At 42.4% G+C, this 23,793-nt stretch overlaps 2 long non-coding RNA genes across 4 annotated transcripts; both read left to right on the top strand.

Moving 5' to 3' along the window:
* The first annotated feature begins 286 nt into the window (after window positions 1–286).
* Window positions 287–11,134, top strand: LOC135760857 (uncharacterized). Of its 2 annotated transcripts, XR_010537616.2 has the most exons (5): window positions 287–1,255; window positions 1,329–1,411; window positions 2,424–2,575; window positions 2,956–2,997; window positions 10,721–11,134. It is a non-coding gene; the product is annotated as an uncharacterized lncRNA (long non-coding RNA). The 2 variants fall into 2 exon arrangements; XR_010537617.2 differs by lacking the exon at window positions 287–1,255 and having other exon boundaries at window positions 1,273–1,411.
* Window positions 11,135–14,580: 3,446 nt separating this feature from the next.
* Window positions 14,581–15,475, top strand: LOC135760855 (uncharacterized). 2 transcript variants are annotated; one of them, XR_012335256.1, is made up of 4 exons: window positions 14,581–14,744; window positions 14,818–14,971; window positions 15,050–15,238; window positions 15,315–15,475. It is a non-coding gene; the product is annotated as an uncharacterized lncRNA (long non-coding RNA). The 2 variants fall into 2 exon arrangements; XR_010537613.2 differs by having other exon boundaries at window positions 14,581–14,971.
* Window positions 15,476–23,793: the final 8,318 nt, after the last annotated feature.

The following is a 23,793-nucleotide window of genomic DNA, read 5'->3' as shown; positions in this document are numbered from 1 at the left end:
TGTGTCACATATTAAAAATATTAATTCAAAAGTCAAATATTATTGTACACATTTTATTAATCAGTACCCTGTCAGGGCTATGGTCTCAGATATTTCAGAAAGAAAACTGCACAAAAGAGAATTCATGAAGGGATCTTAGCAAGAACATAAACTAACCCATTACTTACCATTACTAAAACAGTGTTATTACTGTACATAGAACATTTTATACAGTATTGTTATGGTTTGGACTGCCAAAAGATCAGAAACACTGTCTCTATTCTAGAGCAATACCCTTCGAGCCCTCTGAGAGTGCCACCTTTCAACTATCTTTTTGCCGTCAAAACTGTCCAACTCAGGGCCTTCAATGCTAATAAATAAAAGTTTGTGGAGTGAGTCCACTGAAAGGCTGCTTCTCCAGTCATTTTTAATTCGTTTCATTGAACTGAAGCCTCTTTCACAAGCAGCTGTAGACAGAGGAAGTACAAGTAACAGCTCGGCAATCAGCAAAAGATTTTTGTACTCATTTTGACGATGATCATCCAGGAAGAAATCTCTCCAGGCATCTTTCTGCAGGCCTGGAAGTAAAGATTTGATGAGCACCTTAGCACTTGGCCATTCCTTGTGTCGAGCAGCATCACAGTCACAGCCCATACGATCCAGAACTTGAGCAAAGTGGTTTGTTAGCAACAAGAGCTCTTCATTTCCATAGCTTGCTAATTCTCCTGTATCCTTTGGCCACTCTCTTGGATCCAGGATGCAGCTTGCTGCCTGGAGAACCTTCTCCGACTCAACACATTTAAACCTCCGCTGCAGGCTGGACACAACGGCATTCAGGAGCTCAGCTTTCATTCTATGACATAAAAACATTTTCAATAAATTTTTTAAACTAAATCACATAAAGTATCCTCACCTCCCCTTATTTTTTTTAAACTAATCTACCTATTGAATCTCCCTTTGCCATCTTCAGTGAAATTGGAAAGCTGGACTGTCTGGAACTTGCCCTCATCTTTTGTATGGTCAAGGAATACCTCAAGCTTCTCCCCTGGTGTTATCTGCATGCTGACAAGTCTAAGCACTGCTACTTCAAAAGCTTGTGTGGCAGAATGGGTTTGTGCCCCTCCTATTTTTGTAATGTGAGGGTTTAGCCAATGGGTAGTGATTTTGAAGGTATAAAAGCGCAACGCATCAGTCGTAGGTGTGCGTCATTGAGGGGGGCCGTAACGTCATCAGCGCGCCGCCGCTTGTTTGCTCGAGTGGATTGTTTACATCCGTGGTGAGTGTATTGTTTGGCTTCACAACACTTTAAAACGAGCTATATTGGGGAGCTAATACTGATTATTTTCTAGTTGGTAGAGACTGCCGAAGCTGCTAACCACTGTACAAAAGTCTATTTTGCTGCGTGAGGAACCAAGTGTGGACAATTGAGACGGTAAGGAGAGCGTACCGGGTGCACAATGACGTGTGTTTATAACATGTTTTGTATCGCTAGTGCTCTTACGTGTCTGCTTTATATATTTAAGGGGCAATTTAGTCTCTGCTTAGCTGGTGCTGCGCTCTTTTGGGGGTGGGATCACTAACTGCTTAACCTCCTGCATCTCAGCGTTTTCGATTGTGAGTATCACTGGCTGCTTGAGCATTAAGCAAAGGGAGAACGAGGAGCGTAACATCTTGCTTTGTGTTTATAGGCGCGAGGTGAAGGCAATGGCTGCGTACTAAGTGCTGCGTTGCAGGCTGCATATTTCATGCTGCATACTTCCTGCTTTGGGCTGCATACTCCATACGCTGTGCTGCATGCTTCACGCTGCATATCCCATGCTCTGTGCCTCAGCGGGCGCTGCTGTTTTGTTTCTATTATTTTGTTTCCTACTGTTTCGTTTCCTGTGTGTGTGTGCTGAAACGCGACTGCGCATTGTCTTTAAACAAGGCTGAAGCGGCTCTGTAATGAGTGCTTGAAATCTTTCTGTCTAATTTTGTTTTCAGCAGGGTTTCCCTGTTATGTTAAACTCCTTTCCTTTTTTTGGTTGATACATTAATCATTTGACTTTATTGGTGTTTTGGTGTTCTAATTCATTTGATCTGAATTCAATTGTTTATTCAATTTCTTTTTTTCTTTTATTATTCATATTATATTGTGAAACCAAGGACATTTTGTCTAAAGTTTTGTTTATTTGATTTGTGCAAACTCAGAGACTGGACATTGCATTATTCCATACATCTACATCTATTTGAAGCTGTGTAATGTTTTGTGACTTAACCTAGTCCAGTAAGAATCTCTATTTTGTGCAATTTGGTCTTTTGAGCTGCACTAAGTTTATTGTTTTTGTTATTTCTTTACTATTTTTCTTTTGTAAACCCTCTCTGCTTGCCGCGCTCATTTCAGACACAGCGCTTGCATTCAGTGCAATTATTGTTTATTTTAATACCTCTCTTTGTTTTGGCAGGATCTGGGCGCTGGATGCAGACGAGTGGCTCTATTGTGGTGGTGGTGTGTCCTTCACCGTGTGTTGTGCTTCTCACTGACACCAGTCTGTGTGTGTGTGCTATGTTCACCTGATTGTAGTGATTAATTTGGCATATGAGACTGCCCCAGTTGGTAAGCCCCAGCTCCTTGCCCACAGCAGAAGTGTTTTATGATGAGTGGCCATATTTTTAATATTTGTACAACTCAATAAAAATATTTTTGTACCATTTACTTCTGTCTCTGACTCCTGGCGATTCGAACCTGTGCGTGCCTCTAGGGGGCACTGTTTGTTCTTTGGTTAAAATCCCAAAGTGGCGTAGTCGGAAATAAATGTCATATTGACTGTTACGACAGTCGTTTAATTGAGTTGTGTGCATTTTGTGCACCCCGCTAAGGACCCCTCCTGCCACATAGTGGCGTAGTCGGCAGGATCGCCAGATTGGGTCAGAGACATTAGCTTGTTTGTTTGTATGTTGTGTTTGTGTTGACTCTTTCATTCCTTTTGGAAACAGAACAGCAGCGTGGTGCTGATTGGTGACGATTTCTCCGTGGTGGTAAGTTCAATTTCTTTTTTTTGAGATGGAGGAAGAATTAAATGAGCTGCGGGAACTAGTAGGGCAATTAAGAGCCGATAATGCCAGATTGCAGCAGGCGCACGCGCCAGCCGAGCCGTCTAATGCACCGGCCGGGCCGTCTAATGTCGATGCCGCTTTGCCTGTTGCTCCACCAGCCATGCCTCAACCATCTGGTGCTAATGCACCAGAGCGATTAGTTTTTGTGCCTCGGGAGCGTCGGTGCCCGAAGTTTAATGGCAAGTCTGGCGTAAGCATTGACGAATGGGTCGAGGAGGCACGGGCATGCATGAGGGCGCGTTATATGGGTACATCTGAACAGGCGTTCTTTTTATTTGATCACCTAGAAGGTGAGGCCCGAGAGTAGATTCGGTATCGTCCTGAGGCGGAACGTGGGGATCCGGTTAAAATTATTAAAGCATTGCAGGATCTCTATGGGTTTTCACAGTCGTACGTCGCATTGCAAGAGGCTTTCTTCTCTAGAAAGCAACAGGAAGGTGAGACGCTGTTAGAATTCTCCCTTGCGCTTATGGCTCTTTTAGAAAGAGTTAGGACTCAAGCACCCAGTGCTATTACGGATGCAGAGACTGTATTGCGGGATCAATTCGTGGAGCACGTCTCCGATAGCGCGTTGCAACGTGAGCTTAAGCAGCTGGTTCGTCGCCAGCCTTCTATTACGATATTGGAGGTCCGTGGAGAAGCGATTAGGTGGGAACGTGAGGGGATGCCAGGGGGAGCGAGAGGGTGCAGTCAATCCGTCCCATTAGCATACGGTCTTCAGTATGGGGTACGTGGAGGGACCTCTGCTGCTGGGGAAAAGTCTCCGCAGCAGTCGGAGATGCGTGAGCTGCAAGAGATGTTACGACAGCAGCAGCAACAGCTAAATCAGCTTGCTCAAACCGTTACTCGTCTTCAACCTCCAAATGTGCGTAACCGTTCGCCACGTTCTGGTCCAGTCATATGTAGACGGTGTCAGCGTCCAGGCCATTTTGCTCGGGAGTGCGATGGGGGACGTGGTTCTCCACGCCCTCCACCGCCTGTGGCTGGACCCTCTACTAGTATGACTGGACAGGTGCGTTTTTCACGGCCGTCGGAAAACTAGCACCCGCCGGGCCGCAGAGTCACAGTTCTGGTGGGGAAGTAATAGACTCACGTCAGGTGGGCGCACAGGGCCCGCTCTCCCATTTGATCTCTTCTTGTCCACATTTGATTGCTTCTATAGGAGGGGTCTCAGTACCTTGTTTAGTTGACACCGGTTCAATGGTGTCCACAATTACAGAGAGTTGTTTCCGGCAACATTTTGAGCCTTGGGGACGGGACCGTCTACATGGCTGTCAGTGGTTGCAGCTTCGAGCAGCTAACGGGCTAGCGATCCCGTATATCGGCTATTTAGAATTGGATGTCGAACTTTGCGGCAGGTTGGTCATTGGGTGTGGTGTCCTGGTGGTTCGGGATCCTCCTGGTGGTTTGAGCGTAGACGTCCCTGGTGTGTTAGGGATGAATATACTTAGCCGGTGTTACCAGGAGCTCTTCGGCCAACATGGCACCGCACTCTTCGACCTCCCTGTGGTCACCCAACTTCCAAATGTATCAAGAGCTTTTCAGTATTGTCAGCACGTTGGTGTTAACGACCACTCTGAGCAGGTAGGTGGTGTGCGGATGCGTGGAAGTAGGGTGCAGCGCATCCCAGGTGGTACTATCAAGTGGGTAGCTACAACTTGCTCAGCTCAGTATGACGGCCGTGTTGTTTTGTTTGAACCCCCCGAGTCAGGCCTTCCAGCTGGACTTTTGGCCTTGCCTGCGTTAGTACGGGTCGTTCGAGGTACTGTTTATGTGCCAGTGGTAAATGTTGGCACAGTGGATGTGGTGCTTCGCCCTACCACATTAGTGGGAAATTTGAGGGAGGTCTATTTAGTTAATCTGCCTCAGGGAGTCGTTGAAGTCAAGGCAGCGGCTGCCACAGTACACTCTCATAGGGCAGGAGAAGAGTTTCCCGTATCTAGCCAGATTGAGTCTATTGATTTATCTGCATTGTCTGATGCAGAACAAGGTGATGTCAAAGCCCTTTTGCAGAGGTATCAGTCAGTGTTCTCATGTCATAAAGGGGATATAGGCTGTACTCAGCTGATTTCCCATGATATACCAGTGTAAGATGACATCCCTGTGCGCCAGCGGTACCGGCGAATACCCCCATCTGAATATGAGGTTGTAAAAACCCATATCAATCAACTGATGGAAGCAGGGATAGTCCGTGAGAGTAGCAGTCCATATGCTTCACCGATTGTTTTGGTTAAAAAGAAGGACGGTAGTCTGCGCATGTGTGTAGACTACCGTCACTTAAATGCCAAGACAAGGAAGGATGCGTTTCCCCTTCCTCGCATTGAGGAGTCACTAGACTCACTGTCTGGTGCCCGCTGGTTTTCCACTTTGGACTTAGCCAGCGGGTACTTGCAGGTTCCCGTATCAGAACAGGATAGGTCCAAGACTGCATTCTGTACACCGTTCGGGCTATTTGAATTCAACCGGATGCCCTTTGGCCTTTGTAATGCGCCAAGCACATTTCAAAGGCTGATGGAGCGCCTGTTCGGTGACCAGCAATGCCAGTCTTTGTTGTTATACCTAGATGATGTCATTGTGTTTTCCTCCTCTGTAGTACAACATTTGGAGAGGTTGGGTATGGTCTTGGGCCGTTTGGAAAAAGAAGGGCTCAAGGCAAAGTTGGAGAAGTGCGCATTCTTTAAGCAGGAGGTAAAGTACTTGGGGCATGTTATATCAGCACAGGGGGTAGCAACTGACCCAGGGAAAATTGAGGCTGTTGCACAGTGGCGTTGCCCTACGACGGTCTCAGAATTAAGGACTTTTCTTGGGTTCAAGTTCAAGTTTACTTTATTGTCAATCAAAACCATGCAACAGTACATTACACAGCAGACTGAAATTGCGTTTCTCCCATACTCCAATGTGCAGTATTAAAAAGGATTCCACACTCACTAAGACAAACTAAACATAAGATTAGACATAGGACACCACTAGAAAAGTACAAATAAATATTTAACAGATGGACAACAGTTATGAAGTTTACAGTTATTAAACTTATTGCAACGCCCCAAAAGTGTAGTCAGGATGAGGTAATTTTGTAATAAGTGCAACATAAGGTGCAACATGGCAAAGTGCAAAGTGCAAAAGCAGCATGAGATAATAAAACGTATTGTTTAACTTATATTATAGGAGCCTTTTGCAGACATGATTTCCACAAATCTTAGTCAGTATGAGTTATTAGGGTGGGGATTTATAGTCCAGTTTTCATGAATGAATTAAGCAATCTGATGGCTTGTGGGAAAAAACTGTTGCTGAATCTTGTAGTCTTGCAACGCATACTCCTGTATCGCTTGCCAGATGGTAGGAGGGTGAACAGTTTGTGTGTGGGGTGGGTGGGGTCTTTGATGATGTTAATGGCTCTTTTGTGGCAGCGAGATGAGTATATGTCTTGGATTGATGGTTGAGCTGATCTGGTGATCTTCTCAGCTGACCTCACAACCCTCTGTAGAGCTTTCCTGTCAGCAGCAGAACAACTGCCATACCAGACTGAGAGACTGCTGGTAAGGATGCTCTCAATGGCACCGCTATAGAAGTTGGTGAGTGCCTGTGGGGGGAGGTTGGCTCTTCTCATCCTACGTAGAAAATGAAGGCGTTGCTGAGCTGTCTTCACAAGAGAAGTGGTGTTGGTGGACCATGACAGGTCATCAGTGATATGCACCCCCAGGAACTTGGTGCTTTTCACTGATTCCACAATGCTACCGTTGATGGTAAGGGGTGTGTGTGGTTTGTGATTTCTCCTGAAGTCCACAATTATTTCCTTTGTTTTAGTAACATTGAGATGTAAGTTGTTATTATCACACCAGTTAATGAGTTGGAGTACCTCATCTCTGTAGTTTGACTCGTCGTCGTTATTGATGAGGCCCACCACTGTTGTGTCGTCTGCAAACTTGATGATATGGTTTGAGTTGTCAGCCAGCTATTATAGGCGCTTTGTCGAGGGGTTCGCCAAGTTGGCGGCTCCTCTACATAGGCTGGTAGCTGAAGTCACTGGGGGTAAGTCAGGGAAACGCAAGGCACAGAGTTTAGCTGCAGTATGGACAACACAGTGTGAGGAGGCATTTGAGGCCTTAAAGGGACGTTTAACTTCTGCACCTATACTGGCATACGCAGATTTTTCCCGAACCATCATTTTGGAGGTGGATGCCAGCCATGGAGGTCTGGGCGCAGTGCTCTCCCAAGAGTTTGACGGGAAAATACGACCCATAGCCTATGCCAGCCGAAGCCTGAGACCGTCCGAGCGTAACATGAACAACTACAGCTCGATGAAATTAGAGTTTCTAGCACTTAAGTGGGCCATGGTTGAAAAATTCAGGGAGTACTTGTTGGGGCATAGGTGTATCGTGTTTACTGACAATAATCCCTTGAGGCACTTGACCACAGCGAAGCTAGGGGCTACCGAACAACGCTGGGCTGCTGAGCTGGCTGCCTTTGACTTTGAGGTAAGGTATAGGTCTGGGAGGAGCAATGGCAATGCTGATGCCCTTTCCCGCCAGAACCCAGTTAGTCGGGAACTTATTGAGAGTATTGCTGCGGGTGTCTCAGTGCCTGAATCACTGCAGCAGGCCGTAAGGGAAGGTAGTGTTGTGCAAGCTACAGTAAATGAGGTGAGTGCATTGCCTGGTCATTCTGTTTCTGACATACGGGTTATGCAGGAGGCTGACTCCATCATAGGTCCCGTGTTGAAGTTTTGGGAACAGGGTAAGCGCCCAGTGGCCGAGGAACGGCGCCGGCTGACTAAGCCAGTTCTTACCCTACTGCAGCAGTGGGACCGCTTGGTAGAGGAAGAGGGAGTACTGTACCGGCAAATTTTCCGTCCTGACGGGGGGGAAGATTGTTATCAGTTAGTACTACCCAGTGTGTTAAAACATGAGGTGTTAGCACAACTGCACCAACAGCATGGCCATCAGGGAGTTGAGCGCACTACTGAGCTGATTAGGCGGCGATGTTACTGGCCGAGTATGTCCGATGACATTATACGTTGGTGCAGGGAGTGCGAACGTTGCCAGCTCGCTAAGGAGAGCCAACCAGTGGCACGGGGTTACATGGGCCATTTGTTAGCTTCAAGGCCCAACGAGGTCCTTGCTATTGATTTCACTGTGCTCGAACCATCCCATTCTGGGCACGAGAATGTTCTGGTCATGACAGATGTCTTTAGCAAATTTGCTATGGCAGTGCCTACTCGTGACCAGCGAGCTGAGACAGTGGCTCAGGTCCTGGTCGAAGAGTGGTTTTATAAGTTTGGGGTCCCGGGCCGCATCCACTCGGACCAGGGCCGCAACTTTGAGTCTGCTCTTATCCGCCAGCTCTGTGAATTATATCAGGTGAAGAAATCCCGTACGACTCCCTACCACCCGGCTGGCAATGGGCAGTGCGAGCGGTTCAATCGCACCTTATACACCTTGTTGCGAACCCTGCCTGGCCCTAGGAAGAGAGATTGGGCCTCTTGTCTTTCACAGGTACTCTTCTGCTATAATACTACCCCCCACCAGGGGACGGGAGAGTCCCCACATTATTTAATGTTTGGACAAGAGCCTCGATTGCCAGTGGATTTTCTGCTTGGTACAGTGCCAGAGCTGATGGCAGGTAGTGTCCATAGTTGGGTCGTAGAACACCGCAGGCGGTTGCAGGTTGCCTTTGAAGGGGCACGAGAGTGCTTTAAGACCGCAGCCAGTCGACGGAAAGAACGGCATGATTTAAACGTTCATGACCAACCTTTCACAGAAGGTCAGTTAGTTTACTTGAGGGATCATTCATTTAAGGGGCGTCATAAGATTCAAGACTTGTGGAGTCCGGTGCCATACCAAGTGGTTTGTGCCCCCGAGGCTGGAGGAGTGGAGTATACTATTGCACCAGAGACAGATTTGAGTAACGTGCGACGTGTTCATCGCTCTGCACTGAAGGCTTGTGTTTGGAAAGAGGCCCTTCCAAATGGTCAGCCTGGGGTTGGGTTAGAAGACCGGGAAGAGCCCCGAGTAGATGGAGAGGGAGATGATGTTGATCTGGTCGTGCTGGTACCGGAAACCCCTTGTGTTGCCCGAGGGAGTGGATTTCCAGCACTTACTGACTCTGTTAGGGACCAGTTACCAGTAGGCCCACCCCCTGTAGTTGCTGTTAGGGAAGAGTCAGGTGGACTGGACGTAAGATCCATAGTGAGGGGAACAGTAGGGTCTTCTAGTTCCCAGGGTGATAGGGTTGTTGCTCCTCGGCGGACAGGACGGGCCGGAGCAGGTCAGCATTCGAACTTGCACCACCTTCCCCGGACTGTGGGTGAGATCGGAAGCAGGGCCGCAATTGGTGTAGAAGCAATCGCTGATGATACGTCAGTCTTGTTCAGACCCTGGACATAAATTATGTGGGTGACCCCTATATTAAGTCCATCGTCGGGGCGACGATGCAAAAGGGAGGGGTAGATGTGGCAGAATGGGTTTGTGCCCCTCCTATTTTTGTAATGTGAGGGTTTAGCCAATGGGTAGTGATTTTGAAGGTATAAAAGCGCAACGCATCAGTCGTAGGTGTGCGTCATTGAGGGGGGCTGTTACGTCATCAGCGCGCCGCCGCTTGTTTGCTCGAGTGGATTGTTTACATCCGTGGTGAGTGTATTGTTTGGCTTCGCAACACTTTAAAACGAGCTATATTTAACATGTTTTGTATCGCTAGTGCTATTACGTGTCTGCTTTATATATTTAAGGGGCAATTTAGTCTCTGCTTAGCTGGTGCTGCGCTCTTTTGGGGGTGGGATCACTAACTGCTTAACCTCCTGCATCTCAGCGTTTTCGATTGTGAGTAACACTGGCTGCTTGAGCATTAAGCAAAGGGAGAACGAGCAGCGTAACATCTTGCTTTGTGTTTATAGGCGCGAGGTGAAGGCAATGGCTGCGTACTAAGTGCTGCGTTGCAGGCTGCATATTTCATGCTGCATACTTCCTGCTTTGGGCTGCATACTCCATACGCTGCGCTGCATGCTTCACGCTGCATATCCCATGCTCTGTGCCTCAGCGGGCGCTGCTGTTTTGTTTCTATTATTTTGTTTCCTACTGTTTCGTTTCCTGTGTGTGTGTGCTGAAACGCGACTGCGCATTGTCTTTAAACAAGGCTGAAGCGGCTCTGTAATGACTGCTTGAAATCTTTTTGTCTAATTTTGTTTTCAGCAGGGTTTCCCTGTTATGTTAAACTCCTTTCCTTTTTTTGGTCGATACATTAATCATTTGACTTTATTGGTGTTTTGGTGTTCTAATTCATTTGATCTGAATTCAATTGTTTATTCAATTTCTTTTTTTCTTTTATTATTCATATTATATTGTGAAACCAAGGACATTTTGTCTAAAGTTTTGTTTATTTGATTTGTGCAAACTCAGAGACTGGACATTGCATTATTCCATACACCTACATCTATTTGAAGCTGTGTAATGTTTTGTGACTTAACCTAGTCCAGTAAGAATCTCTATTTTGTGCAATTTGGTCTTTTGAGCTGCACTAAGTTTATTGTTTTTGTTATTTCTTTACTATTTTTCTTTTGTAAACCCTCTCTGCTTGCCGCGCTAATTTCAGACACAGCGCTTGCATTCAGTGCAATTATTGTTTATTTTAATACCTCTCTTTGTTTTGGCAGGATCTGGGCGCTGGGTGCAGACGAGTGGCTCTATTGTGGTGGTGGTGTGTCCTTCACCGTGTGTTGTGCTTCTCACTGACACCAGTCTGTGTGTGTGTGCTATGTTCACCTGATTGTAGTGATTAATTTGGCATATGAGACTGCCCCAGTTGGTAAGCCCCAGCTCCTTGCCCACAGCAGAAGTGTTTTATGATGAGTGGCCATATTTTTAATATTTGTACAACTCAATAAAAATATTTTTGTACCATTTACTTCTGTCTCTGACTCCTGGCGATTCGAACCTGTGCATGCCTCTAGGGGGCACTGTTTGTTCTTTGGTTAAAATCCCAAAGTGGCGTAGTCGGAAATAAATGTCATATTGACTGTTACGACAGTCGTTTAATTGAGTTGTGTGCATTTTGTGCACCCCGCTAAGGACCCCTCCTGCCACACTTGCAAAGCCTGTGGTAGGGTCAGGCCATCCTCCTGGAGTTTGAGACTTAAACTGCAAAAAGTGACATTGTATACCTAAACTACAGTACTATTTTAACAAACAAATTATAAATTATAACATACCTGCTAAGGGTCTTAAGGATGTCTTGCACCAGCACAATGAATGAAAGCTGCTCATAATCCTTGAGTAAATAAAGGCATTGTTTGGCTCGACCAATCATGTCAGCACTTGCAGATCTACAGAGGAATGATTTGAAAAACATTTGATAAATTAAAAATTATTTGAAATACCGTTAATGATACTTTTTTATGATTTAAATATTTACAGCATCATACAATAAATACAAAAAGGTAAAAAATGTATTTGTTTGCATTGTGTATGTTAATAAGACTTGCCTTGTTGCTACAGTGTTCTCCATGTGTGTCAGCATGACTTTGTAGTTTTTTATCAAAGTGTCAAGAGCTCTCTCCATGTGAGGTACCCACCTTGTTCCTCCTAAATTAGTGGGCTTCCATACCTTCTGGTTTAGCATATCCCCCACCTCTTTTTAACTCTCTCCAAGCTTTTGGGGAATAATGATACTGCTTATACAGTCCTTTAAGCATATCCATTACCTGCAATGGGTATTTTTGTTAAGTCTGAGACAACTGATAAAAAGAAAGATTAAACAAAATCAGATCAAGTATACTTACTCTCTTCATTTTTTCATGGGCATTGATTGTATCAAGAGCAGCCAACTCTAATCCATGTCCTAAGCAGTGGATATTAATAAGGTGTGGAACAACTTGCCTCATCAATGTTGCAACACCTCCATGCTTCCCCACCATAACAGCCGCACCATCTGAGCCAAATCCTACTATCTGTTCCCTCAAATCAAGAAGATGTGCTTTCTGAAGAGCTAAAGCAATACAAAGAGTTAAAAAATTTGCATCATTACAACACAGTTCTTTTGATGTGTTTTTCATTACCATTTTTGATGGCAGTGTAATGTCCAGGTGCAGTAGCATTTGGGAGTTCTTCCACTCCAATGAATATGTTTCTGGGAATACTTTTGTGAAGGATTCTAACATAAACACCCTCCAACTCTCTTCCACTAGAATCTGAAGAAGAATCTGCCAGCACGCTAATGAAGTGTGCTGCCTTAATCTCCGTTAGCATCTCTTCCCAAAGAACCTCAAAGATAGTCTCTGTGAATCTAGAATTATAAATATTTAGAAGAAGTTATAACTGGTCAAAATCATAACGTGATGGAAACAAATAGAAGTATAGAAAATATATAGCACATATTTATATTATAGTGGAGCATTTAGCTGACTTATTTCTTTCCCCGCCAGCTGTCTTTTTTTGCCAACCAAAATATATTTTTTTCATTCCATCTTCATTTTTATTTAACACGGATAGGTTCCTTTAAAATACAAAATTCTGAGATAACTCCATTTTTGTAAGGACTTTTGTTAGAGATCAGATTAGATCAGTAAAATGCTTCAGTGTTTTATAAATTGGATAAGAGCGACACCTAGTGGGTTTACCGGAAATGTGGATTGTCTTAAAAACTCATAATTGGCGGGAAAAGAGTTAACTATTAGTAAAGATGTTAAACAAGAGATTTCTTACCTCCGACATGCAACATCTGTGTGGTACTGAGAACCCACATCAACTCCGTTTTTTTTAAGCAAGTCAATACACTTTTCAAATGACACGAATGGCTGTTCATTCTTGACGACGTGATATGCTGTGTTGACAAGTTTCTCGATGCGCTGGAAATTCTCGTCATTCATACGTCTCACCATTAAGTTCAGTGGACCAGATGAAGGGTTATCAGCAACCCTTTTAGCAACCATGCACGCTATGTGCTGTCGACTTTTTTCGTGAGCTTCGAGGTTTTGTTTGCGGTAGTTGCTGGTGCCAATGAAAAAGGATCCCGACTTGTCTGCTTTACCTGGAAACTGACGACAAACTGTGCAAAACATCACATCGTTTCTTTCGTTGTGTTTTATCCATGTAAATGCCTGCTTCCAAGATGTTAAAAAGGTTCTTTTACGTTTTGCCTCATAATTAGAATGCGCCGGCGCCTCCGCCATCTTAACGTATTTGTGCTCTACTACTACCAGCTGACGTATTACGCAAAACACGCAACAGTGTCCACAACAACCAATAAGGTAAGAGAAAATGTATGACATTGCTAAGAAGTTTACGTTCGCGACGCTTAAAATGCATCTCGATGGTAACGTTTCATAAGAATAAATGCAGACAAACGGCCGCGGCCAAAAAATATATTTTTGTGACGGGGGCGGGAGCACTGGCCCGATCGGGCAAGTGACAATACTGTTTACTGGCCGAGCGTCTCTCACACTGGCCCCGGGCAACCGGGCAGTCCTTTATGTCGAGCCCTGTCAGTTATTATCTGCTGTGACGGATCGCAGTTGATCCGTACGGATCACGACCCACGGTTCGGTTCACATGCGATTCGCGGATTAATACGCAAAATTAAATAAGGAAAGTTCATTTGCAAGATCATTTGCACGTGTTTCAAAGGCTTGCAAATTTCAACATTCAAGTGATCTTAAAAGTGAGCAGCATTCTGAACGCACAGATGCACATGCGGTTGATTTTGTTCGGTACAGCTCCAAACAGACATGATCCTCACTGTGCCCTTCAAAGATTAAAACGCTTGATGTGTAAACTTTAGAGAGAGTTGCGCAACTGTGTCTCATACTGTAGTCGATTAAAATACATTTGGCGAATAGAGCAATGAAAAACAACGTTACGTTTTTATGTGGAGCGATTGCATATGCTGCGTCGTTTGTAATTCGTTTTGTAATTCGTTTTGTAATTCGTCTTCTAATTCGTCTTCTGAGTGCACTTATTGCTTAAGTGCACTCAGAAGAGCACTCAGAAGTTCACACACGGAGAGAAAAGCAAGAGAACATACAACCTTTCTGTTCTTGACAGGGCACAAACAAAATGATCTCCACAGTATTCTTTTTCTAATGAAAACATTTGATTATGTCTTAAGTTTATGTATAGATTACAGTCAGAAACCAGTCACCTATATTAACCTACTTAAGTTTGTGTCATTAATGTTAATCAAACAACCCAAGACAAAGAGAAAATCACTTCTGTAGCTCTAAAAAATAATAATTTTATTTAATTCATACAATAAAGACTTGTAAATTATGATTTATTTGATTTGATTTCTGTACCTAATGCTAATTGTAGACCTTACTTAATGTGCAACTTTCTTCTTTTTTATAAATGTTTGTAATTTTTTTGTTATGAGATTTTTCCCACCCCCTTTTTTGCTGATCCAAAAAACGATCCGATCCGTGCCTCAAAAACCGTAATGTGATCTGAACCGTGAGTTGTGTCATCCGTCACAACCCTATTATCTTTCTTATAACATGCACTTGTAGTAAATCATATGTGGTGGAAGGCAGTTATGGGTGCCGGCCTGACCACGCCCCTCTAGGTAATCGCTTTCACTTGCGTTCTGGTTAGGATGAGTATATATAAAGGCTGAAGGTAAGGCGACCGGATGTCACGCTCAGCTGTTTGCATTTTTGTCAGTATTGCATTGCTGTCACACGAGAGGTATGTACTGGCGGTCATTATGCTTGGTCCTATTATTTGGTTTTAATCATTCTAATAGTTGTTTTCCGTTTAGTATAAGCTCTTGTGAAGTTGGTATCTGTACCGCAGCATTCTCTATTAGAGGATCGCAAACTTTTAGTCTCTGGTGATTTACGTGGCATTCCTTGAATCGGGAGATTGCAGGCTCAGCTGTGCTGCAGTTCCGATAGCTTGTTTCCACACAAAAGGTATGTATTGGCGTTTTTTTCATCCGTTCGGTTGTCTGGTTTTGGTCTTTTAATAGTTATGCTTTTTGCTCATTGTAGCTCTCTTAGGCTGGCATTTGTTGCCGTGGTGTCCTCGGCATCTGAGCATTACGAACGATTGGTTCATTTTGTATTAGGGAATCGCGGTGTAATTGAGGCGTGTGCTTTTGATCTGCGGCTTCTGTCACAAGTGGTTGATGGGGGCGACGGATTCGGCCGCGGAGTATATGCTGTGACCCATGCAGGCTGGTATGTTTAACCCACTCCTGTTCATTCAGCCTTCCTTAAGACATGTGACATTTTGCTAATATTGTTTGTGTTTCAGGTGTTTGAGTTACCCGGCATCATGGCTTAAGGTCCTAACACTGCTGTTTTGCTTTTTGTTTATTTTGGATTCTTTTGTTTAGTTTATTTCGTTTAGGTTAGTAATTTGTGTATTAGCTTATCTTTGTCTCTTTTTTTTGTGTGATATTTAATATTTTCTTGGTTTCTTTTCGTTTGCTCATTACAACTTATTGTTTTCGTTTGCTTATTCATTGCAATTTATTATTTTTGGTTTGCTTATTGCAATTTACTAATTGTTGTCTTTTGTTTATCATTACAATTTATTATTTGTCTTTTGGTTATTCATTGCCATTTATTATTTGTCGTCTTGTGCTTAATTCTTTTGCTTTGGGTAAATGTTGAGTGGTTTTCTTTGGAAGTGTTTGATTATTTTGTCTGTAACTTGGGGCCCTGAGGAAGGCAGCCTAAGACTGAGCAGAAATAGCCTCCCCTAATGTGGTGTGAATTTGCAGTGAATCTGTTTAGGTGTTGCAGTGATTTGGTGCACGTGTGTATTAGTATTATTATTACTTACAAGCTCTGTTTCTAGTCTGCCTCCTGGTTGTTATACCCCAGTTTCAGGCTTGTTCATTTTCTGTTTGATTAGTCCTTATTTCGTGTCAGTGGTGTGCCGTGATTTTGATGAGTGCCCTTTTTAGGCAAGATCTTTTTAACATTTCTATCTGAATAAAGCTTTATGAATCTTTTTAATACCAATTATCCACGTCTCTGAGTCCTCTTTTAGGGAGAGTGAACCTGTGGGCCTTTTCGGGTCCTTCCTGGGGGGGATATATCCCAGGTGGCGTAGTCGTTGCTTTGGTAACCATTAGGATAATTGCGTATGCAGGTTATTTAGTTTTTTTTCTTGCCCCTTTGGCGTATGTATCGCCACACATATGTCTGATGTCACATGAATTATCGCTTGGCTGCCCATTTTGTTGAGTTTAACCATCCTATTACCTCCCTACATTATGAAGGCATTGAGCGAGTTCCTTTACCAAGGAGAGGTGGTGATTGTCTATTTATGCTCGCTTCATTCTGAGTGAAAATATAGCTTGAGTTTGAGTGTGCAGTCCCAGTTTTATCTTACACATTTGGATTTATCAATAAAAGAGCAATGAGACGTTATACATGTTTTCAGTTCTATAGAGACACAGAGCGCAGAGCATCATAACCTGAAAACCACGCCCACCGGGGAGGGGACAATCCATCCGTCCCCATTGACTTTGTATTGCAAGAGGCTGCCTCCTTGTCATTTCTGTTTTATAACCAAAAACAGAATAATGCCTAAAAGCTGCTGTGTGACAGGATGTATTCAGCTAACAAGCAAAAAAAAACAGACATACGTTTTTATAAGCTGTCGACGCCAAAAAACAAGCATTTAAATACACAAAAGTGGAAACAGGCAACTTTTCAAAGTTCTACTATTAGTAGAACTGCGCCCACTAGGGGGAAACGTAGTCGGCGATCCACTTTTTTCTCCTTAAAGATTGGATTTTACGACTCGACAGCTTATAAAAACTTATTTCTGGGTTTTCTGGCTTATTTCTGGGGTTTTTTACACCTTGTCACACAGCAGTTTATAGGCATTATTCTGTTTTTGTTATAAGCCAAAAATGACAAGGAGGCGACCTCTCGCAATAAAAGGCAATGGAGACAGTTGGATTGTTTTCCCCCTGGTGGGCGTGGTTTTCAAATTTGCAAAACTGTGCTATGTCTCTATTGAACTAGACAACTGTATTCAGGTTTATAATGTGAACTAGCATCATAACCGCCAATTTTGCCTTGCCACTTGTTTGGGAATTGGGAAACTTGATTGAATTGGGATGTACATAATTTTGTCATAAAATGTATTTATCTGTTATTTTCTCTTAGATGGACGAATATGTGAAAGCTAAACTAAGAGAATGGAATCTTGAAGAGTTAATTCCCACATTTGAAGGTATGTAGTAATATTTTACAGGGTTCATTGTAATCGTAAGCCACTTGCACACTTTAAAACTGAAAAAGTAGTGTAGAAATTACAAATTGACTTTGTTGAATTTATCAAATCTGCTGTTCAAACAAGTGTATTTTTAGAAAAGCTTTGAATTTTCACTTGCATCACGATTCGATGAAAATTTTGAGGGTAACAATTAGATTAACCCTTACCCATGCCACTACGCCTGTCCATAACTTTACCCTTAAACTTACCCATACCACCACACATGTTCAAAACTTTACCCGTATCTCACCTCAATATCAGCAGTGTTTTACAATACAGTATGAAAACAATAAGTACATTGTACTTATTTTTTTATGTAAGTAAGTGCATAGTAGTTAAGGCCACCTAATATAAAGTTGAACCAAAAAATGTCCTGGATAATCCATCATTATAATGGCAGTGAATGGCATCACAAAATTTGAAGCCCCAAAAAGTGTATCCATCCATTATAAAATTATGTTTCATTATCTCCATCCAGGGCTTGACATTAACTTTTTGAGGAACTTGTTCTTTGGACAAGTAAAATTATGTTTCACTTGACAAAAGTCACTTGTCTGGGTAAAGATTTATAATATAGTTAATTTTTTGTGTTTTGCTAATGCAGAATTCGAACAAACCATTGAAAGCATCCAAACACTTTCAATATTAATACAATTCAGTTGAAACAGTAGAAAGGAACGTAGAAGTAGAAAGGAACAGTAGAAGGATCTCCAGACTCATATAGGGCCCTATAAAATCCGTTTAATTTTTTCCCAAATTCCGTTTTATTTTTTCCCAAATTCCGTTTTCTCTGTTTTAATTTTAGCAAATTCCGTTTTATCCCTTTAAATTTTTGGCAATTAAATTTTTACCCTTTACTGTTATTTTAGTCATAAAAAGAGTGTGCCTTTAATGTTAATGATTAAAATGTAAATGATTTGGGGAAAAACTGGATAACAGGACTACTTAATGACTATAAAAGATGCATTTACACACGCACATACACACGCACACGCGGCGCGCATACACACAACTCAATTCAATGCATTGTTTAGTGTTGTTGCAGGAGGCTACAACAAGGTGTCAAAGTAGTGGTGCCTTCAGAAGTGCCTTAAACACATCAATCCAGCAGAACCCGATTCATATTTTATACACGATCGCTTGAAATGCATATAACTTTACAAACATAGACAGGATAGTGATCTGACTTATGACAGCATGAGCACGCAGCTCTTTGCACGTGTGAGCAAAAGAGAGACAGAGAGCGGCGCCATGATGCAGATGATTATATTTTAAATGCGAGGGATAGTTAGTTTGCCTCAGCTCGCTTGAAATGCATAAAACTGAACAAATACATGAGGATTTGTGTTCGCACTTTGGACAGATGCGTCAGCGCGTGCACGTATAAGAGGTGCAGTGAGACAGACGTGGATGAGAGAGTGCATGTATCTTTGCGCTCACCGTGAACAGAGTGTTGACAAAACTTACAAAATAACAGTTCTCCGGTCACATAAAAGTCATGTGAGACCTGCTCGGAAGTGCTTAGCGTTGAATTTCTTAATTTTTTCGCTGACGAAAGTCGTGGAGAGCCGCTTTGCCATGGTTTCAGTGTTTTGGAGGGGGTCTGAAACGACGGGAGGGGGCGTGTCGCCCAGATTTACTTCCCCGGTCTGCATTTCCCCCAGACATACGTTCGTCTCCCACACAAAAACATAATTTTATTCAAAATATGTAAAATTCCGCGAAATTCCGCGTTAATACTAGATTCCGTGTTAATTAGCCGATTCCGTCCGCGATTTTATAGGGCCCTACTCATAGTATAATACAAAGTAATACTTTGCACGCTGATGTGCACAGTGTATCACCAGAGGTAGTGGTGACTCTTGGTGTAAAAAATAAAACTATCTGACCTTTATGCAGGCTCTAACCAATACATTTAACCAGGGGCGGACTGGCCATCTGGCAAACCGGGCAGTTTCCCAGTGGGCCGACGTACTTTTTGGGCCGATACATCTCATACTATATTTGTCTGAGCAGCCCAGTTAGCGTCTTTTTTTCTAGACAGACCGGCCCACTGACATTTAAGCAGCAGCCCATTGGTTATTTTTTTTAAACGACATTAAGCTGGCCCAATGACTGACCAGCACAGTCATCATCCTTTCTTTTCCTAGATAGACCGGCCCTCTCACATTTAAGCAGTAGCCCATTGGTTTTTTTTTTTTTTAATGACATTAAGCTGGCCCAATCACTGCTTTGGTCTCTGTGCAAGCGAGCGTGCATCGTCGGTCAGTTCACATGTCAAAACAGAGAGAGAGAGAGAGAGAAAACGCAAGGGAGGCGCAGAAAAACTGCACGACAAAAAGAAGCAGGCTCTTCAGGCAGACGCTGCAAAATGTGTTAAAAAACACAAATGTTTTCTGCGGCAGCAGGACCTTCAACTCGCGTCGCTGGTGATGATGATGATGATGATGGCGGTGGTGCAGAGGTGCGGGAAGATATTTTCGGTAGGGGGTGATGGGGTGCGGGGGGTTGGGGTTGGTATGGAGTTATAACATTTTAAAGTGCCCGTATTATGAAAAACTCACTTTTTCTGGGTTTTGGGGTGTTCATTTGTGTCTCTGATGCTCCCACACGCATACAAACTTGGAAAAAAATCCATCCATGCTGTTTTGAGTGAGATACAGGTTTCTGAATGTCCTCTGCCTTGAGTCTCAGATTGCGCGAGTTAAAACTCAGCTCCGTTGTGACGTTACAAAAAGTTTCGTCACATTCAGTTTGAATTTTCCCGCCCACCACCCCACTCGCAGGTCTCCACCCACCAGGTAGCTAGAGAGCATAGAGCAGTCACTTGAATGAGACGCTCTGTGCTGTTATCATGTCTCACGGAAATAACAGCGCTATTTGGATATTATGGATTATACTCCCACCTACTTTTAAAAACAAAGTTTTAACGCGTGGTTATTGGAACCCGGAGTCATCTTGTATACAGTGTGTTACGACGCAAACAGTCCTCAGATTGTAGGCGATAAGACCTTCATGCAAAATCTGATGTAAACAACAGACTATGTATCTATATTTCACGGATTATACGCATTTGTGGACAAAAATGGTCATTGGATGTATTTTATTGGACTTTCATGGATCATTCACACATCTGAAACAGACTGGATTCAATTCGCGATCGCGTTGTATCATCGCAAAAGGTAAGAAGTCACGTTATATTTTGCATGTTGTCATCTTCTGTCACAAAATACTACATTTATGATGCTAGAGCTAAAAGCTTTTTGCCAAACTAACCGAGACCGTATGCCCCGGCTTTTCTGACGAGGCGAGCCTCTAATAACTTTACGGTCCGCATAGATATATACACGGTCCGGACCTCCCGCTAGCTTCTAGCAATTAGCACGCGGTCCACAAGCAGTATACATCCCCGCCGGGTCTTAATTTCTGTAATTTGCGAAAATAATGCGTTTGAAAATGTTTATAACGGGAATATGTTAGTATTGTCCAGGGAAAACGAGTGTATTGTTCAGACTGCTACATCACAATTTACGCTGGAATCTTTGTGTCATGATGAGTTTGACACACCGAGACCGGGGACGATGCTAACCCCCGAGCCTCTTATAACTTTACGGTCCGGACCTCCCGCTAGCTTCTAGCAATTAGCACATGGCCCACAAGCAGTATACATCCCCCGCCAGGTCTTAATTTCTGTAATTTGCGAAAATAATGCGCTTGAAAATGTTTTATAATGGGAATATGTTCGCATTGTCCAGGGAAAACGAGTTTATTGTTGTGACTGCTAACGTAACATCACAATTTACTCATTGTGTGTCATGAGTTTCTTCACCTGTAGTGTACTTATTAGTGATACTTTTCTGCATGATGCAAGTTTTATTATTTATATATTTAAAGTTTTAAATAAATATCTATATGTGTGCATTTCTGTAATGTATCTGTATTGTTCTTAATGGTAAGTCAATTATTTTTACAGTATGAATCATATTATATGTATAATATATATTTATTATGTATGCAAACATAACATTAAAAAAACAACCAGTAAAGAAGAAAAAAAGAAAAAGACAGGCTATATTTTAAAAGAAATACCCTAATAGAAAACTGTCAAATGTATGAAATATTTAATAAATTGTATTATAAAATACATGATATTATTGCCTTTTAGTATAACCAATTCAAAACTTTAATCTTTCTGAATGTAACGTGATGAAAACGCTATAAAAAAACTACACTAAAGGGAAACATAGGGGGAACTGAGTTTGACACAACAAGCATCATCAGCCAATTTATAGGTGCACCCCTAATTTTGGTCAGTGTCTCTGCCTACCAACCACACTTTTTTTGCCATGGTTTATGCATCTGATGGAAAACAAACAGTGCCATTTCTCTCATTAGGTTGCTCTGTATCTTGCACCTGGTTACTTTTGGCATATTTCTTGTGTTTATGTTTAAAAAATGTTTTTACTTTAAATGCAAAATACACTTGTTATGTTTTTCCCAAACCATTTGTGTTGATTTGTTATATAAACAAATGATTTACATAAAGTTATTACTATGCTTGACAATTTTTGTAGTAACCATTTTTTCCGGACCTATGAAAATGATGAGAATTCAGATTTGGACCTTTGAATGTAAACTTTGAGAACCCCTGCTATATAGCCTATTGCAACATAGTAGAGTTTGAATTCTCTGCCAGGGTCGTTATTTTCTGCTACTATCCTCTAGCCGGCCGTTGATTAAGCATATTTTTCATTATTACTTTATTAGCCTCATTGGGTGGGGAGAAAGCTATGCCATATAATCAGAAATATGATATATAGACTAGGCCAAAGTAACAAAGGTGTCCAAAAAGTTACACAAATTACAAAATGCTTTGTAAAAGTTACAAAATGCAATGCGAGTCATGTGCGGAGTCTCCTCTGGCACGCATTACGCACCGGGTCTGCTGTTCTGTAGCTTAAAGCAACACTATGTAGTTTTTTTTACCTTTAAATAATGTCTCTAAAATTATTTCAGTGATAGAACAACTTTTAACTGGACATATTGTACTGTTGCTGCAACCTGAGCAGCCTCCTAGCTGCTACAAGCACACTCTGAAAGTGGCGGTGGAGGGTAGGAAACACAGCCCCGCCCCTCCCCCTGCCTGCAGAAGAGTGTCTGATACCAGGCACTGTTAAGCTTTTCAACCATATGGGGGAGCTGTAAGTCATTTTTGCATGGAAACTACATAGTGTTGCTTTAAGTGCAACATGGAGTTTAAAAACAGGAGAATTAACTTTGAGCAAGTTTGCAGGAAAGTCGAAGGCATGGAAACAGTTTATGTATACATTCTCACTCGTGCCATTAGCCTATACGCCTTTTTTGTTTTCCTTTGCTTAAGTTTTTACTATTTCTAAATTCTAACATGGAATGACATCACTCGAGTTAAGGCGATTAGTGGCCCTTTTAATTCACCGGTTTCATTTAATTCTATTTTTACACGTAAGTGTAATATTTGTGTGTTAAGTTTTGTTTCAGTTTGCCATGCCTCCTGCACAGCGGTGTAAAAATAAGATATTTTTCGACTTTAAAATTCGAACATCATATCCTAAATAGTCGGAATATATTCCCTATAGATTCATTTGAATTTATAGATGTTTAACATTAAAATCGATGCATGGGAATAATTTATATAAATTTTTGAAATGCCCAACACTTATAAATGCGCTGGTTCCTTGTTGTACATAGAGGCTTTACACTTTAGTTCCTTTCATGTCGTTTTAATCATTTAATTCAATCTTTTTTACTTTAAATGTTATTTTAAATGTTCTGTAACATTTACATGTGCGTTAAACACCGCGAAACAATTTGGCTATATTTTTAAATAGTTTTTGAAAAGATGACCTTTCTCTGATATGCAGGATGAGAGGAGTCAATTGGAGAAATAACGCTAGTCCTCGGGACTTTTGGGCTGTGTGATTGAAAAAATCCAAAATTCTCTTCTGAGACATTGCGAAGCTGATAGATACAGATAGCCTTAATGCATTCGTCATTGTGGCTGTGAGTGTGCATGCTTGTCTGTTATGCTTATATGTAGACGGGTTGCAGGTTTACTACAGGGTGCGCAGCGCGCATCCAGGAGGCAGAAAGCCCGCTTGGTGAGCTGATCCGCTACTGCAACAACCTTAATTATTGAAGCGTTCTTTATTGTTTGTTTATAAATAAAACTTGATTTTAGTTGGATCTGTTTTTCTGTCTTTATTTTTGCAGTGTTACTGTGATACAATTATAATGTTAGACTAGTAACGTAATAGTCGCATCTATGTTAACATCAGGCACCCAGCACTGACTCTGTTGGTACTATTTTCCCACGCAACAACTCCTTGGCATTTTGACTTACAGACACAGCTACTAGCCTACGACACAATGGACATCTCTTCTTTCTGCCTCTCGGTTGCGCGCAACCAGTTAATGATGTTGCCGTGCAAGCCCTCTCTTTGCAGGGCTGAATCGCAAT

The sequence above is a fragment of the Paramisgurnus dabryanus genome, chromosome 16 (genome assembly GCF_030506205.2).
Source record: "Paramisgurnus dabryanus chromosome 16, PD_genome_1.1, whole genome shotgun sequence".
Lineage (NCBI taxonomy): Eukaryota > Metazoa > Chordata > Actinopteri > Cypriniformes > Cobitidae > Paramisgurnus > Paramisgurnus dabryanus.
This window is presented reverse-complemented; position numbering and strand designations above follow the sequence as displayed.